Source organism: Cupressus sempervirens, chromosome 4, assembly GCF_028749045.1.
Source record: "Cupressus sempervirens isolate cs-2001-9-10 chromosome 4, ASM2874904v1, whole genome shotgun sequence".
Taxonomy (NCBI): Eukaryota; Viridiplantae; Streptophyta; class Pinopsida; order Cupressales; family Cupressaceae; genus Cupressus; species Cupressus sempervirens.
In genome coordinates, this window is record NC_143121.1 from 730046846 (window position 1) to 730065302 (window position 18457).

Genomic DNA, 18457 nt, shown 5'->3' on the forward strand with positions numbered 1-18457 from the left:
TCATACATTTACTTATCTAGAATTAATCATCCTTGCTCCTCAAGTATGTTAAAACTTAAATCTTTTTTATTTTGTTGGCTAAGATTTTAGTTATGAATTTGTCAAATGAATTGAAAAGAGAAATAGACGTGAACCTATTGAAGGCGAGAGTGTTCTCTTCTTTAGGTACCAATGCTAAGGCAAAACAGATGGCTTCAATGAGCATACCACTTTGTGAACATCTTCAACCAGTTGGAGGTTAGCCATAATGAGTTCAAAAAATAATGGTTGAAAGAGTCTGAGATCTCATCAGGTTCAAGTGTCTTGTCTTATAGCCATGTTCAAAATGAAATCCCTGAGCTCCTTCATGGTGACCATTTGACAAAATAATATTTTTAATTTCTTTAGTGATGATATTAGGAATGTCATTAAAGGAGAGAAGCTTGAACAATAGGGTCTTGTTTGACTTGTGATAAAGATCTTTTTAATTCCTTTTCTGTTAAAAATCATATTGCCATTGCCTAACATAATTTTTATGATCGTGTTCCTTTCACACCTTTGATATGCTTTGAGGTGAAAAAAAATATTTATTAGCATCTCCTTCATAGCATCAAGTTATGTAGAATTTGACCCTAAAATGCTCTTCATGCCTAACTATTTTATGCAACAGGGCAAGGAGAAGAAATCTCTTTGATTTAAGAGCGTTAGTTATGATCGAAAAATACATTCCAAAACATTGTCATAAGATGTGGTCAAAAAGAGCATGTTAATGTTGGCAAAATATGTAATGTCGTGCCCACCCAAGTGTTAACTCTTACCCTGCTCTGATATTTCTACCATAGGATTAAAAGTTATCTTAAGTTCATTCTGATATGATGTAATTGTAGGATGGATATGTGGCCTTCTAGATTGCAATCACCTTTTCACAATATTATGATAGTTTGGCTGTGATTTCAATTATCGGATTTGATGCTTCACCTCTAGTATTTTTCTCTGAAATACTAGAGAGAACCTATAAGTACTATTGTATACACCTTAAACTATGTGCAAGTCAAGAAAGGTACTCATTCAACACTTTTTGAACTATGGTATGGATATCTGCCTAATGTAAAATACTTTAAGGTATTTGGAAGAAAATGCTATATTTTTAAAGATGATAGGAGTGGAAAGTTTGATGCAAAAAGTAAAGAAGGTATATTCCTTGGTTACTCCACAAGAAGTAAAGCTTACAAGTGTTTAAATACTAACACTAGCAAAATTGTGGAAAGTGCAAATGTGAATTTTGATGAGTTTACAAAAGTACATGAGGTTGAACCTACAAAAGAACTAGAAGAATACAAATCATTTGTATACTATTAAGAAGGAATGCATGTTGAAGAAGATGCTACAAATCATGTTGTAAACCAACAACAAGTCTCAATAATTGTTGAGTTACAACCTGTGAATGTTGAGTTACATTCAGATGCTAAGATGCAAAATGAGGAAAATGCACAATCTAACTCTAAGATTAGCACACATGAAAGAGATGCTGAAACACCTGACAAAGATGTACATAGTGATACTAAAGCTGAGAGATAGAATGCAACCAAAAGAACTGATCCTATACTATCCAAATATTTCAAAAGACACCACCCTACAAATCAAATCATTGGAGATAGAGATGCAAGGCCAATGACAAGAAATAGATTGAGAAGAAAATCATGTTTTTTAAGCATAAAGGAACCTAAGACAATGAGAGACGCATTGGAAGATGATGATTGGTACAAGGCTATGTAAGAAGAAATTCAATAGATAGAAAATACAAGACTTGGAGTCTAGTTCCTAGACTAGTAGATAAGAATGTGATCAACACAAAATGGGTATTCAAAAATAATTTAGATGAGAATGGTGAAGTGACAAGAAATAAAACAAGATTAGTTTGCAAAGGGTATGCACAAGAATAAGGAATTGACTATGGTGAAATATTTTCCCCTATTGCAAGGATGGAAGAAGTGAGAATTCTACTTGCTTGTGCTACATACAAAGGTTTCAAAGTTTATTAGATGGATGTCAAGTCTACATGTCTGAATGGCATATTAGAAGAAGTCTACATAGAATATCCAAAAAATTTTGTTGATAAAAATAATAAGAACATGGTATGTAGACTACACAAAGCCCTATATGGATTGAAATAAGCACTAAGAGCATGTTATGATAGACTTCATACTTATCTTGTTAAAATTTGATTTGAGAGGATAGATGATAAGAACAATTTATACAAAGATAGATAAAGAAAAGGGCATACTATTATCTAAAATATTTGTTGATGATATCATATTTGGAGGACAAGATACTTTGTGTAAGGACTTTTCAAATTAGATGAAACAAGAATTCAAAATGTCAATGTTTGGTTAGATCAAATTCTTTATGGGATTACAAGTTTATCAGATGAAATATGGTGTATCTATCACTTATTCAAAATATGTCAAAGAGATATTGAAGACATTTGGACTAGAGGATTCAAAACCAGTAAGTACACCTATGGTGACAACACACAAACTATCAATGAATGATGATTCAGCTGAGGTAAATCAAATATTATACAGATCCATGATTGGCAAATTGTGGGGATAGTTGCAAGATTCTCTGCCAATCCCAGAGAGAATTACTTGATGGCTATGAAAAGGATAATGAGATACTTGAAAGGAACAAAAGAGTTTGGTTTATACTATAAGAAGAATAAAAAGTTTGAACTGAAAGCCTACATTGATGTTGATTGGGTTGGAAATATTGATGACAAAAAGAGCAACAGTGAAGAAGCATTCTTCTTAGGCAAAAGACTTATTACATGGACTAGCAAGAAGCAGAGTTGTACTTCCCAATCTACTACTAAAGCAGAGTATGTTGCTACTACTATTAATTGCACAAACATTGTATGGATCAAACAACTACTTAAGGGAATGAAGGAAGAAATCACAGAGCTAGTGACACTTCATTGTGATAATACAAGTGTTATCAATATATCAAAGAATCTTGTAATCCATACAAAGACAAAGCACATTAAAATAAAGTATCATTATGTAAGGGAATTGGTTCAAGATAAAGAGGTGAAGATGGAATATATTAACACAAAGGAGCAAATTGCTGATATTTTCACAAAAGCATTACCTAAGGATGCTTATGACTATATGAGAGGTAAACTAGGGGTGATACCCCTATCAAAGTCTATGTAAAAGATAGAGGGAGTACGTTGCATCAAACAAGTTAACATTCATTTTATACAAATTAATGTAGTGGATCTTACTTCAGGAATTGCCTAAAGTAATCATAGAACTAGAATTATAAATCAGTCAGAAGCAAGGTGATAGAGGGAGAAAATTAAAGAACCTACAAAAGTCTATATCTGCATATATCAAAGATGCCAAATGTTGGGTATATGTCTTTGTCATTGTTGTCAGAGAGGGAGAAAGTACATTAAGATGATCAAGTGCAAGAGGAACAATGGAGAGAGTACACCATCAGAAGATTAGAAGATTGAAAGAAAGAAAGAAAGAGTGAGAAAGCAGAAAGCAATCAGATGAAGGATCAAAACAAAAGGAGGGAGATATTTTGATATTCTACTAATCCATGAAAGAAGAGAAATAGATAAAGAAGGAACTTAGAGGGAGTTATATTTTGTAACCTAATCAGAAGAGGGAGCTGCTAATAGAGGGAGAAATTTTCAATTATAAGCTCTCTTTTTTTGTATTATCTTACTGATTTAACCTTGTTAGTTTGATGAAACAAGATTTTCAACATTTGTTTGAATGGTTGATTAGTTTGGTTTGCCATCAATGCCAAAGAGGGAGATTATTGATATCTGATTGAAAAGATCATTTGAGTAGAAAGATTGTTGAAGAAGACTATGTGTTTCAATCATTATTTTGTCACTGATGTCAAACCTACTACATGTTGGTAAGACAATTGCTTATATGTTTCAAGTACTATCACTTAGTTGATTGATGAGGAGGATTTGATCAACAAGATGTAACAAAAGTACCTAGAGGAAAGGTTGAGTTATGATTATGTATTGAAGTGCAAGAATCAGTTAAGACAATGATGACATAATGTATTGATGATCTACTTGAGGTTACAAAATGACTAGCTACACTTAGAAAGTTCAAAAGAATAAAGTTAAACAAAGTTCATTTGCCAAGCTTGACCGAGTGGATAGTAAGTGTCAAGAAACGTTAGTACATGCTGAGCAAAAAGTTAGTTGGAACCAAGTGAAAGAAAATTCTAGTGGATGCCAAGTAAGTTAGTAGATGCTGCGTAATTTTCATGTTGATGCCACCAGTAAAATCCAAATGATGCTGAGTGATTTTACAATAGATGCCGAGTAACACAGTATGTGTTGAGCATCAGAAGATTGATAATGTTGAGCTATTCCATTTTGAAAAAGATCAAAGATTTGCTAAATAAAAGTTGACAAGTTTATTTTCTTGCAGCTTGTGAATCAAGAGGAAGATAAGATTCATGAGCTAGTGAAACAAAATCTTATGTAAACCATTTTGGAGGTGAATATCAATTGATTCTAAGAGAAGTTTCTAGAGAAGACAAGATATGAGGTAGATACATTGTATCCTACCTAATCCATTGAAAACCCTTGTTTTGGTGATGGATAATGAGTGCGAAAATTGTTCTAATTTCCTATATCTAGGAATGCCTAGTCATGAAGCAAAGTGTTAGAGAGTTTTGATGTAAAAAACTGATAAGGAGAAGAAAACGGGTTTTGCTTCATCAAGTGACCCAAGTAAAGAAGTCTACAATGGCATAGTAAGAAAGAAGGCTTAAAGAGGATGAATGCTTAAAGGGTGAACAAGTTTTTAGAGCTACAAAGATTGGAAGCCAAGTAGAATTGAGGACTGAACAATGATCTATAATATGTAAGGTTGTAAGTTGTATTAGGTCAAAGCTCTACTGTTACTTTCTAAAAATTGTATCAACCTATGGTAAATCCTTTGGAGTAAGACTGACTTAATAGTCATTAGAAAATCCTTTAACAGGGTGGCATTCCAAGTGAATGGCCTATAATCCTCTAACAAGGCTCACCTTTGATAGGGTGACTGAAATCCCTTAACCTGGTCATATTTAACAATGTGTATTGTAACCTTTAATATGGTTGGCCTATAACAAGGCATCACTTTAGAAGAGTGAAAAAGGAGTAGCATGTTACTGGTGGCTTTTCCCAAATTGGGTTTCCACATTAAATCATTGTGTCAAATGTGTTGATGAATATGTTGTGTTTCATGCTTTACATTTCTGCAAGTTGTTTTGACTATAACACATCAATTTTACTTAACACACAATGCATGCATGCAAGGTTAAGAATATTTTATGAGTTCATTGAATTGTGAAATGGTTTATTTATATATCTAGACCTTGAATAACTAATTAACCCCCCTCTCAATTATTCTAAAAGAATTTCAACACAAACATGAACAAAATAAATGATATTCCATAAACATGAAGAATACTCATGATCCACAATAAATTTAACAATACTATACTAAATTAATATGTATATCATTGTGCACATAAATGACAAAAATATATATCAAAATACATGAATCCATAGACAAATTACACAAATATATATATCAAAATTCATGTATCCATAGACAAATTACACAAATATATATCAAAATACATAGATCAATATACAAAATGTGGTTGATCATGCCATCTGAATGTGTATAATATCAATGTTTCTGTATACAATGTGGCATATGCCATCTCAAAATGTCTCATAGAACATTCTATGATAACTATACTATCCTATGCTGTTGGTGGATGATCAAAATATAGCCTCTTCGCTGCACTAGGTGGATCAGATGCCTCCTAGATAAACAAAATGGGAAAACCCAAAGTTAGACTACTATTTATATGATTCTATTTATCTAACATTGAATTACTCAAATGCATAATGATCCTATTTTAATGAAGATTTATAGCATTAAAATTTCATCATAAATACCTCTCTTGTGGACCTACTGCACTGATCAGGAGTCCTCCCATATGTCCTCGATAATGCTTGAATCTCGTTGATTGCGGCCTATGTAGGTTCAAGTATGTTTGTTAGATGAATCTACAACTTAAAATATAACATTATAATTCATAACATGCTAAATATATAACATATAATCAAGAATATAAACTACAACTTACCTATGTTGACTCGTCCTCTTGATATAATGGTTGCATCAGCAAAGATACAAAACTTTGGGATCTAGCCTCCTGTACACTAGGTATTTCCTATGAGATACAAAATACTAGTTGCTAATATCATGGAAATCAGTTTTCTATTTATTTATGAAAATAAGGAAAATATTTTAAAAAAATGATACTCATACATATGATGGGGCTCTTACTGTGAATGCAAATGCTAGAGGATCTACGACATGGAATCTACCTAGTTTCATCACCAGTAGCCATGCCCTGTACAATAAAGAATCTAATTAATCTTCTTACCACTAAAAATTTACAAGAATACATTGATATTTAATCACTTTTAAAGCACTGAATTACCTTTCCCTTGTCAATGGGTTGTGCCTCATCCCCTGCACTCTACCCCCCACTGATAGGTGATGCTTGCAAGAGAAAAGAAAGATTAGAAACCATATATGATCCAATATCAAATAGAAAAAATAATGAGAACACAACATAATGTACTGTAGATGTCTCAAGGCCAAATGAAATAGCTATAAGCATGAAATTATCAACTTATTTGAGCTCCTTGTCAGTCATCAACTAAATATGAATGAAGATCACATAATGTATAAGTCAGTATGGGTTAAAAATTAAAATTATCTATTATAAAAATTAACTTTAAATTGCATATATTGTCAAAAAAATGTATACATGTACTAAAATAGAAGGATTCCATGCCTTTGCATGCCCCTCCTCTCTCAAATCAAGGTGTGTAGCTTCTATACGCGCATTTGGTACATCTTCCACAAATATAAATCGATACTCAAAAAGATCACCTATGGGACCCAGACAAATATGCTTGCATGTTATGCAATTATGGGGCACAAAAACATGTGATGAGCTCGTTGATGATGAACTCACACTAGCATCATCAACATGGGGAGGAAACGCTGACCTAGCCTAAGACACCAATAAGCTACTCAATCTATGGATGGTGCTAATAATCTAAGAGCTAGCCTCTACAATGATATCAAGATACCACACTAGAGGAGGGGTGGAGACATCAGTAGGGGGGTCAAAAGTGTCAGCTTTCTTCCACTGGGAAAAGGGTCTATTATGAGGAGCTCCTCCTCCTACATCCATGTCGAGCCTCATGCTCCAATAGTTCACCTTAAGGTGCAACACAAATGTGGCATACAATTTTTTAATGAAATAGAATGGCACCTCTAAATTGTTGTGTGGAGGGATGTCAAAAACCATCCACCAATGATCCCAAAAGTTCACACATATAGCCTTCTTTGTGCATCATTTAATTGATAGTTTGGGCTTTGTGCATTCTACTTGTTTATTGATTTTTGGGTCCACAAAAAGGCTAACTATATCAACTTTAGTTATATTTAGGGCTATAACCTCATCATAGTCCAACCCATCATCAAACATGGTATGCATTTGCTCATGTCAGTGAAGAGCAGCATTTTTTTCATTGGTAAGTGTTTCATGATCCACTATGGTTTATAATCTGGATAACATGGGAGCCAATGTGGGTATAATGTTATATGTGGTTCACAAAACCCTCAATTTGGTGAGATTTTCAAATATCAAATCTTCAATTTCAGAAGGGATTTGAGGGGGTAGGGGATCATTTGTTGGACAATTTTGAGGGGGTACTGTGTAGGGTTACGAGGAATATTATTTCCTACCTCAGTATCATCATTTGGGTCAGCAATACCTATTAATTTGCAAAACATAATTTCTATTAAAAACAACCTAAATTTCAATAATTTCTATTAAAAAAACTAATTTTTAATAAATTCAATTTAAAATAACAAATTTATAATAATATTCATTCAAAATATCTAAAAAAAACAAAAAATCCTTACCTTTATCTGATACCCGTTTGGAAATCTGATACTCGAATGGAGCTCAACAATAAAACAAAAAAATGCAATGTAAAAAGATCTCTCATATTTTTATTTTTTTGAAATCTATGTTGCAAGTTTTAGGTATCCAATTTCATATCGGATACTTGATATAATATCACATATCTAATATGAAATTAGATACTCAATTATTGATCAGATACCCAAAAAGGCTTGGTCCAAATTGTTTAGCCTCGGTATGAAAATGGGTGGAAAAAAGTTAAGAGTGGAATTTAAAATGCTTTTAGATGTTTTCAAACTCCACTTTTTTGACATCACCACTTTTTGGCACACCATGATCCTACACATACCTAGCTATCAAAGTTGAAGAGTATGAATGCTAAGAAGAATGGAGGATTGAAATAGATATCTATAATCTACAATTAAGTTGTAAGTTTTTATCAGATAAAGTCCTAATATTACTTTCTATTAACTATACTAGTGTGGATAAAATCTTTTAGATTAAGGTTGACTTAACAGTCATTTGTAAATCTCTTAACCAAGTGACATTATAATGGAATGGTCTAAAGTCCTCTAACAGGGCTCACTCCTAACAAGGTTATTGAAATCCTTTAACCAGATCACATTTAGCAGTGTGTATTGTAACCTTTAATAGAGTTGGCCTTTCATAGGGCATCACTTTAGAAGATTGAGAATTAGTACCATATTATTGGTGGGTTTTCCCAATTTGGGTTTCCACATAAAATCCTTGTGTGAAATTGTGTGAATATTCTTATGGTGTTTCACGTTTAAATTTTTGCAAATTTATTTTTGACCTAGGATAGTAACCAACAGAATGTAAGTATTTTATGATCTAATGGATGCATGCATGTTAAGGTTTTATGGATATGAGTGTACTAAGCATTGAAATAATTTATTTTTACATTTGGACCATAGATAACTGATTCAACCACGCCCCCCCCCCCCCCCCCTCTCAATTATTCTAAAGAATTCCAACAACTTTTCCCAGAGTGAGAGCTTAGCTCATCTTCTATGGTTGACTAGATTAGAAAGCAACATAAATCTGTCTCATTTGAGGAGACAAACATTGTTGGAGAGCTAAAAGGATTAGGATTCAATGAGGATTCCAAGACCATGGCAGTATGGAGCATGGCCCCTGAGTCAAATAAACAAACTCTAACGGATGTAAGAGATTCAACTTAGGAAAGTGTGATATTCTAGAGTATAACTACTATTTCAAGTGACTAGATTCACAATTTAATGAATATTGCATCATTAATGGGGGAAAACAAAATGGATATTCTTGAAGAGAAATTTTACCAAACATACAACATGTTCATTAATTCAAGAAAGAAATATGAGGAGGGTCTCAAGAAGACATATGTGAGCTAGAATGGAGAATGGATGCCCTTGAAGATGAGGTGAGGAATCTGAGGAATGTGACCAAGCCTATTACAGTGGTCATAGATCAAGAAACCCAAATTGAGGCTGATGTAACAGATGTAGGTGTGAGTTAGGAGATGCAAGTTGATGAAGTGGATGTTGAAAAGTAGGTAGAGATCAAAAAAAGTTAGAATTTGTTAATCCATAAGATAGGCTCCTTGATGTATTCCTCATAGAATGTGCATAGCAATTATATTACTTTGTAGTGAGCCAAGTTTCAATGCTCATAAGCATTAACTTTGTTATCCCCTTTATTTAATACATGGGGCCCATACACACAATTTTTTGACAACCTTGTTCCTATGTTGACACAGAAAAAGGAGCTACCTAAGGGAGTAATTATCCCTATTAGAAAATTGATTAACAGAGTTGAAGAATTAAATGGTTTCTTCATAGGGAAATTAAAATTGGTCTAGAATAAAATGAAGGAAATTGCCAGAGGGACCCCTAATTTTGTACCTAGGATCATTGATGAGAGTGGGAGCATAAGGGAATGGTAGGAATAGTCTTCCTCTTTATTTGACTTTTGAAACATGTAAGGTTTCTTTCATATTGCAATAATGAAATAGATGTCATAGTGGTGTATGACATGATGATATGCTATACAAAATAGAAATAGAAATGGGAAAGGTTACTATAGAGGTAAAGGCAATAATAGATGCAAAATGGAGAAAGTCCCTTCATGACCTAAATACAAATAGAGATGCCACCCAGTTGGATATTGATATTGCCATCTAGAAGGTTATAGTTGGGATTAAAGCCTTACCATCTAGAGATAGCAACTGATCATGCAAAAAAGTCATAGAACTTCAATAGGGAGGAAAACAACCTGATAGAGACACCTTATCTTTGTGGTTCACCTATTGTGAGTGTGTTTCTATTACAAATCATAGAGTTGATCATGAACATCAAAATTGATGGTTATTTAAATTTTGGCTATGTTTGATATTTTGTTTTTAACTATTTTATCTCATGTGCAAAAGATTTGTAACCAGATTTTGACCAGGTGTCCTCCCATCTAAAGCTTGTTGCAATCATTTTTCTATAAAAGGATTTCCAAGATGTGGAGTGATGGTCAGAATTTTGTTTTCTTTCAGTGATAATGTCATTTTACAATTGATCCATTTTTCTTGTGTTTATTTGATGTTTTTTCAAGTTTGTATTTCAAGAACATGGTGAATGAATGAAATACTTGTTAAAACTTGAGTTATTTTTTGAGTCTTTTATTAGATACATGTATCATTCTCAAGAAGACTAATAGAAAAAGGGAATTATTGGATATCCATGTCCTTAATTTATGTCTCCATTTTCATATATTTGTCATACCAAGATTAAATGAACAAATTTCATTTGATTTAATGTAGCTTGGATGGGTCAAGTATGTTAATTCATTGTTGCTTTTAATTCAAGAAATTTAGTAAATGCTTATGTGAGTTGATAGGGTTTCTAAGTATATGGAAGGATATCAAAAGAATGGGATTTAGGGTTAACAACTAATATATTTTGATGCAAGTCAATTAAATAGATAAAAAATTTACTGATATGATTCTGTGTAATAATGGATAAGGCACTAGTTATCACTTAGGGTACAAATTGAAGTAATCATTTAATAACACAAATCATTTTAAATCAAATCAATATCTAAAGTTTGTAATAGAGAATTATATGTCTATCATTCACTTATTGTAATAGCTTCTGAATCTATAGTTAGTTGCTATAATTCAATAGTTTTTTTCAAATCCAAGAGGATTAAGAGACTAGATTTACTTTAAAGGGATGTGTAGTGTGAAAATATGCAAACATGTTGAAATCCCTAGGTAAACCTGCCTTGGTTGGAAGATCCTAAATTGTAGGAAGCACTATTGCTTCATTAGTTGGTCCAGATCTAAATAGGTTTTTTTGAAAATGGGGAGTAGCTAATCCCTAGGTATATCCCTTATTATTTTATTCTAGTATTATTTTAAATTTGTAGATTTAAACACCAACAACTTCAAAGCAAATACAGTTGCAAGTGTAAAGCTAGATTATGCCACTAATAAAATAGGATCATTAGAATCATCCACACATCTTCAAAATATGAAGGGTAGTAGTACATTCATGAGATCAAATATATTTTTATAAAGGCATACATAATTGTCACCACTTCATTTAGAGGCGCAATAAATATCAAGCATGCCTAAGGTGTACAATCATTTTCAAGACACACCAACAATAATAAAGATAAGATCAATTTTATACATCGTATAAAGTACACAACAAAGAAGTTTCTAATTTGAGCCACATATTCATTTTAGAATATTATCTATTATAAATTCAAAATTACTTAAGACCTATTTTAATAGAATATTTGAAGGAACTAAAAAACCATTCAAAGGAGAAACAATATGCAATATTTCCTTAATCAAAGAAAATTTATTATGCACATAATATTTATGTTCAATAATTATTTTCAAGCTACCCATGCAACATAATTCTACATTCTTTGTCTATGACTCTTTAGATAAACACTTGAACACACACATTACTTTAAGAAACTTTACAATTTATGAATATGTCACCATCACTAAACATTCAAAATTAGCATGTACAATTTGACTCAACTCTTACCCCAAAACCCACAACACCAGAGGCAGGAACTTTGGTGCTTGCGCCCCTTGTTAAGATCTATCATATTCAATAGTGGTATACAATAATAATATATGAAGGTTAAGTTTTGGTGGTGTTTTATTTAATAGTGGTATTGTATGATAGTTAAGTTTTTTTGTGGTGCTCTCCTTACTAAGGATCAAACTCTACCAATTAAAATAGATCTTTATTTTTTCAAAAATCTTATTATTATTATGATTAATTTTAAAAGGTTTGCATCTAATCTTAATTGAAAAAGTGTCAAAAAATTATACAAAGATAATTGAACGTCAATCATTAATTCAATTTGTTCAATTTGAACTTATAATTAGAAAATGAATAATATCTTGATTATAATTTAGAGAATGTTAGACAAGTTATAGATTTTGAGCAACACTATTAAAAAAAATGCATAATGCACAATTTATTATTTTAACTCGATGTCTTCTTTAAATTTCCCTCACTAATTGTGAACTATTAATTAGAAATTAGAAGCAATGATCTACTTTTGACTATAGTGGACATGGTTAGGATGGAATTAACTGGGGATAGGAGATGTTCTCATAGAAATATCCCAAACCTTAATAACAAAAAAAGAGTGGAAAAATATTAGAGCCCAGAAGAGTTGGATTTGTACTCTAAGTCTAAAGAAAGTGATGAGAAATGAAAACATGTGAGGATTTAAAATAAAATACTAGGAGGTTCTAGTACATCAATGATGAGGAGGAGAAAAATATTACATGGAGGAAGTTTCCCATTATAAAGGTATATCTCATGTTTCAACTAGTTTCAGTTTGGACAAGTTGGATCTCACAGTTTGTCCAACCTAGCCACCCATATAAAAGGCTATGAGATCCATCTTGTCCAAACTAAAACTAGCCTAAACATGACATATATCTTTATCTTGAGAAACTTTGTCCATCTTCATTGGGGACTTAGTAACATTTTCCTCCTCCTCATCATCGATGTATTTGATCATCCTAGATTTTTGTTCTTGTCTCAGATGTTTCCCTTTCTCCTCACTTTCTTTAAACTTCTATGAGTTAGAATCCAACCCTTTTTGGCTCTCATATTTTTCCACTCTTTTTTTCTTATAAAGGATTAATTCTATGGGAATGTCTCCCACCCCTAATTAATTCCATCCTAACCTCCAAATCCACATCCTAAAATGCCCAAAATAACAAAATTGAAAGTTCTAGTATTACATTAGAGAAATGTGGACATGTGGAAGAAAAGCGAGAGGAAAAACAAGATAGCCTAGAAGAAATAGACTCAGATTCTAAGTCTAAGCAGAGTGGGAAAAAAGGAACCCATGATGCTAGTTAGGAGGAACTTCTATATTAAGGAACAATAGGATATACTCCAGGATACTATATAAGCCTCCCAAAATATAGACACCCATTTTTTGTCTACCCTTAGTATGGGCATGGTGGATCTCATGAGAAAGGATGATAACTTGAGCATAAATGATAACTCATCCATGACTACTACTTCCCATCTTAGGAGGCCTAAGGAAGTCCCCCTTATTTCCCCTCTCTCTAAGAAACCCCCTATCGAAACCCCAACCCCTTTTACTCCTCCCATGCACCCCTTTGTTTAGGACCCCCTCCCACTCCCCAATTTGGATCAAACTTCTTTCAAACATGTTGAAGCTGAATTGAAGAATTTGTGGATTGAGATGAAAAAGAAAAAGAGCTTGCTAATTGATATGAACATGAGGTTCACCACTCAGGTGGATTTTTCCATAAAGGTTATGCATTCTGTAGTAGCTATTCTCTAGCTTCTTCAGTAGGAGAAGATGAGAGGTAAGGTGGAGGAAGATGAGGAGAGCACCAAGAGACTCTATAGGTTCCTCTCAGATGACAGGTTGAACATCCTGCAAGAGAAACCAACCGCCTGATGAGAAGAAAGAATGATGACTTGGCCTCATTCAATGTTAATTTTTTAATATTTTATGATGGTTAAACTTTGGACTTGCATGGCTAATACGGAAACCTTTTATATGAACTTTAATGCTAGTAGCCTAATTAGTGTTCTTGTTGGTAACTTGTATGGCACTATAGACTATAATGGTATTGATAGTAGATTGATAAACTCTTGTAGGTACTTATTTTTTATGATAGTCGGCAGTAATGTATTTTTTATGATCCTAGTAAGTGAGTTGTCTATTAGGTGATAGTGTTTCTTGCACTATGGTTGTTCCTACTGAGCTAGTCACCCATTTTGGACTGCTAGTTTTATACAAAATAAATGCAACATCAAATATGCAACTCTTTTAGCCACATAATAATATTTGATGCTAAGGGGATGATCGCCTTCTTAGACATAATAAATCATATAATTCCTAAATTAATCATATGAAGTTAGACTCTATTATCTTTGATTGATAAGAATATATTCAATCGTTATTTAGATTAAAGACTAAAGTAACTTTTGTTTATACTTTTAAAATTTTATAAGACTATATATTTGCATATAAAATTAAATAAATTGATAAATTGTAATGTGAATATCAGGATTTAACTGTGTGATTTTGAGTCAAACTCGATGACCCATGTTTCATGAGTAGTGATTCAACATGAATCCATCTCTCATGAGAATAAATGGAACAGTTAGCACTCATTGGATCTAGGTGATGCTCACAGGGGTGAAGCACCGGGACTTCCCGGGAGGTCACCCATCCCACTACTACTCCAGCCTGAGCGCACTTAACTACGGAGTTTCCTCCATAGTTAAACCCAAAGCTTGCAACCCCTTAGTTAAACTTTTTATATGAACTTTAATGCTAGTAGCCTAATTAGTGTTCTTGTTGGTAACTTGTATGGCACTATAGACTATAATGGTATTGATATTAGATTGATAAACTCTTGTAGGTACTTATTTTTTATGATAGTCGGCGGTAATGTATTTTAACTAGATTGATAGCCTGGGGTTGCAAGCTTTGGGTTTAACTATGGAGGAAACTCCGTAGTTAAGCGCGCTCAGGCTGGAGTAGTACTGGGATGGGTGACCTCCTGGGAAGTCCCGGTGCTTCACCCCTGTGAGCATCACCTAGATCCAATGAGTGCTAAGTGTTCCATTTATTCTCATGAGAGATGGATTCATGTTGAATCACTACTCATGAAACATGGGTCATCGAGTTTGACTCAAAATCACACAGTTAAATCCTGATATTCACATCACAATTTGACTAGCTGTGGAAATCATCTCCTACTTATCAAATTGATAAATCATAAAAAAAATTAATTCCATTCTATGAAAATAAAGTAACTCAATCATCTCCCTCTCCCTCTCCATGACAAGTATTATCTCTGCCATTTGTAAAACAAGAAATGCATAGGCTCATTCATTCGAGCAGCCGAGTTTTCTCTCTTCCATCTTGTAAGGCAACCGCAAGAAGAAATGAACGGTTTGCCCAATCCTCAGAATTTATAAGATCTGCTTCCTTACTACAATTGAGCTCATTTATAAGGTGCTCCAAGATTTTAGCCAGGGTGTTCTTCTTTGGATTTTCTGAGCGCTTGTGTAACTGTTTAGACAAAGATTAAATTACATTATAAATCAGGTTGGCTGGATCTCCTCAAATTGAAATTTAAGCTCTTGTATCTGAAATCTGATTGAATTGTCATCCATCTCTCTTTCTCAGGTTTCGGTTCGAATGAATTTTGTGTACCATGGCATCTCTTGCAGCGGCGAATGCAGAATTAACATCAGTACGTCTAATGAAGAAATTAGATTCAATCAGTCTCGAAACGGGGGATTTCTATTAAAAATTTGGTTAAATATAAGCAATGTTGTGATGGAGTGGTGTAGAAACATAATGGATGTTGGAAGAGAGGATCCCAGAAGGATTACGCATGCTATAAAAGTTGGGTTGGCATTGTCATCGGTTTCGCTGTTATTTCTGTGGGATCGCTTATTCCGCAGGGTGGGATTTGGTAACCATGCAATTTGGGTAGTCATGACTGTCGTTGTCATTCTCGAATTCTTTGCGGGTATGAGTTAGTTTAATTTAATTTACCCCTTGTTCGATTGTTTCTAACGCGACCATCTTTTTCACCCTAATCGACTAACATTTAGAATGGCTGTTGTTGCTGCTTGAGCAGGGGCTACCATGAAGAAAGGCCTCAACAGAGGAATTGGAACCACGGTGGCTGCATTTCTTGCCTTCCTCGTTTGCCACGTGTCAGAGAAGGTAGTGCGAGGAAAGGCGTTTGTAGTGGGATCTTCCCTCTTCATCGTGGGTGAGTTTTTGTGCTCTCTTGGAATCACCTTGTTGCATTCATCAAATCTCAATTAGTACTCCACTACACTCATTTTGCAGGAGCGGCTGCCACGTATGCCCGTTTCTCTCCTTCCCTCAAGAATAAATTTGACTATGGAGTGCTTATATTCCTGGTCACATTCAGCATGATAACGGTCTCTGGATATCGAGTGGAGAATATATCACGCATGGCATACGAACGCTTCGCCACCATACTCATCGGATGTGGAGTTTGTTTGGTTGTAAGTCTGCTCATCTTCCCCGCGTGGGCTGGCCAGGATCTTCACAATTCCACTGTCAGGAAGTTACAAGGCTTGGGGAAATCTCTGCAGGGTACGAAAACCGAACGAAAACAATTGAGGTTAAAAATCCTTGTTTTGATTGTGATAAAAACGTAACGTTTTCTTCAGCGTAAAATGTGTGTTTTTCCCAATGGGCTGTTACAGATGAACTACTAGTACGCTTTGATTGGTGTGGCTTGTTATCAGTTCGGTAGATTAACTTGTTAAAATATCCAACTAATGTAATCGGCATGATATATTTGATGCCAGGATGCGTGGATGAATATTTTAGCGGATTCCGATCTGATGAGAAGGTGGAAGACGAGTCAGAAGATATCATATATAGCGGATACAAGTCTGTGCTAGACTCAAAGGCTACCGACGATTCTTTGGTAAACCAAAAAAATATATAGTTATTAGAAGAAACTAATCAAGTGGTAGCCATGAAAACTTTTGACATTAAACAATGTTAAATGGATCGTCTGAAAGCAGTGATTGTACATGTTAATTGCAGGAGGCATTTGCTAGGTGAGAGCCAAGGCATGGTCGATTTCGATGCCGACATCCATGGAAGCAGTATGTGAAAATTGGAGTGAAGCTTCGTTATCTGGCTTATTCTATTGTGGCCTTGCACGGATGCCTTCGATCTGAAATCGAGGTATATTCGTATACATTTCCTCATTTGGCATCATTACCTTCAATTTACAAATTATCTTCAATGCATGCACTATAGCTGATGAATTTTTGTTTTGCATACGTTTCAGACCCCTCATTCCCTTCGTTCACTATTGAAGAAGCCATGCACCAACGTCGCCCATAAAGCAGCCAAATTACTGGCAGAGCTGTCAAGCTGCATTGAACAAATGAGAATATACGACTTCGAGCCAATATTGAAAGAAGTTCAACATGCACTGGAGGATCTTCAAGTTTCCTTGAATTCTCAACCAAAGCTCTTACTACATTCAACAAGAAGAACGCCTAGTCAAAAAATCGTACTTGAGAATGAAAATAGAGAAGAGGAGGTAAGGTGGGCGACGAGAAGAAGATCATGGCATGGAGAAAGTAGTGACGAGAAGAGGTTAATGCTGAGACACGGTGTTGAATTTGGAGAAGCACTTCCATTGGCTACGTTTGCATGGTTGGTGGTGGAGATCATAGCGAGGCCTGAGCACGTGGTACACGCTGTGGAAGAGCTCGCGGCAATGGCAAAATTCAAGCCTCACAATCCTTCGACGTCAGATCAAGAGGCTTTAATCATAACTAGTTCTACTTCTCCCCGTAGTTATATCCAGAGACCCAGTCTTGCAAGAATCCCAGAAAGACGTGTACATATCAACAATGTCGACTGATTTTCCCCTTCAATTCACACTCTAATACAGAAGTCAATTTTTAACATCACACACTAAGGGAAAAATTAAACTTGCCAAAAAAAAAGTCAAAATCCGTCCACTATTATATTGCTATGATTGCATTATTAAATTTTATGTATTAATGATTTACACTAGTCTCATTTTTGTCTCTCTCACAATTGTCATATCATCTTGCTGACACCATGAGCTACTCCTAATCCCAATCTATCTGAGAGGAGCACATATCTTAACTTCACTATGCATGTCTAATTGAATAATATTATAATTATACCAAATAATCAATTTAAAAACAATATACACTATTATGACATTGGTAAATTTTTGTAAATTTTTTAAAGACTGTAGTTGTTACACCTACTTCCAATCTTGTTGGAGCTGATTTTTCCTTCATCAATCCCTACTCTTCTATGTCAAATAACATTTTTAATTCACTTCTTTCTAATTTAC

The 18457-nt window shown here is 34.1% G+C and overlaps 1 pseudogene; it reads left to right on the forward strand.

The window, feature by feature from the left end:
• LOC149563423 (aluminum-activated malate transporter 14-like) overlaps positions 1-17989 on the forward strand; it is a 28874-nt pseudogene extending 10885 nt beyond the window's left edge.
• The last annotated feature ends 468 nt before the right edge of the window (positions 17990-18457 follow it).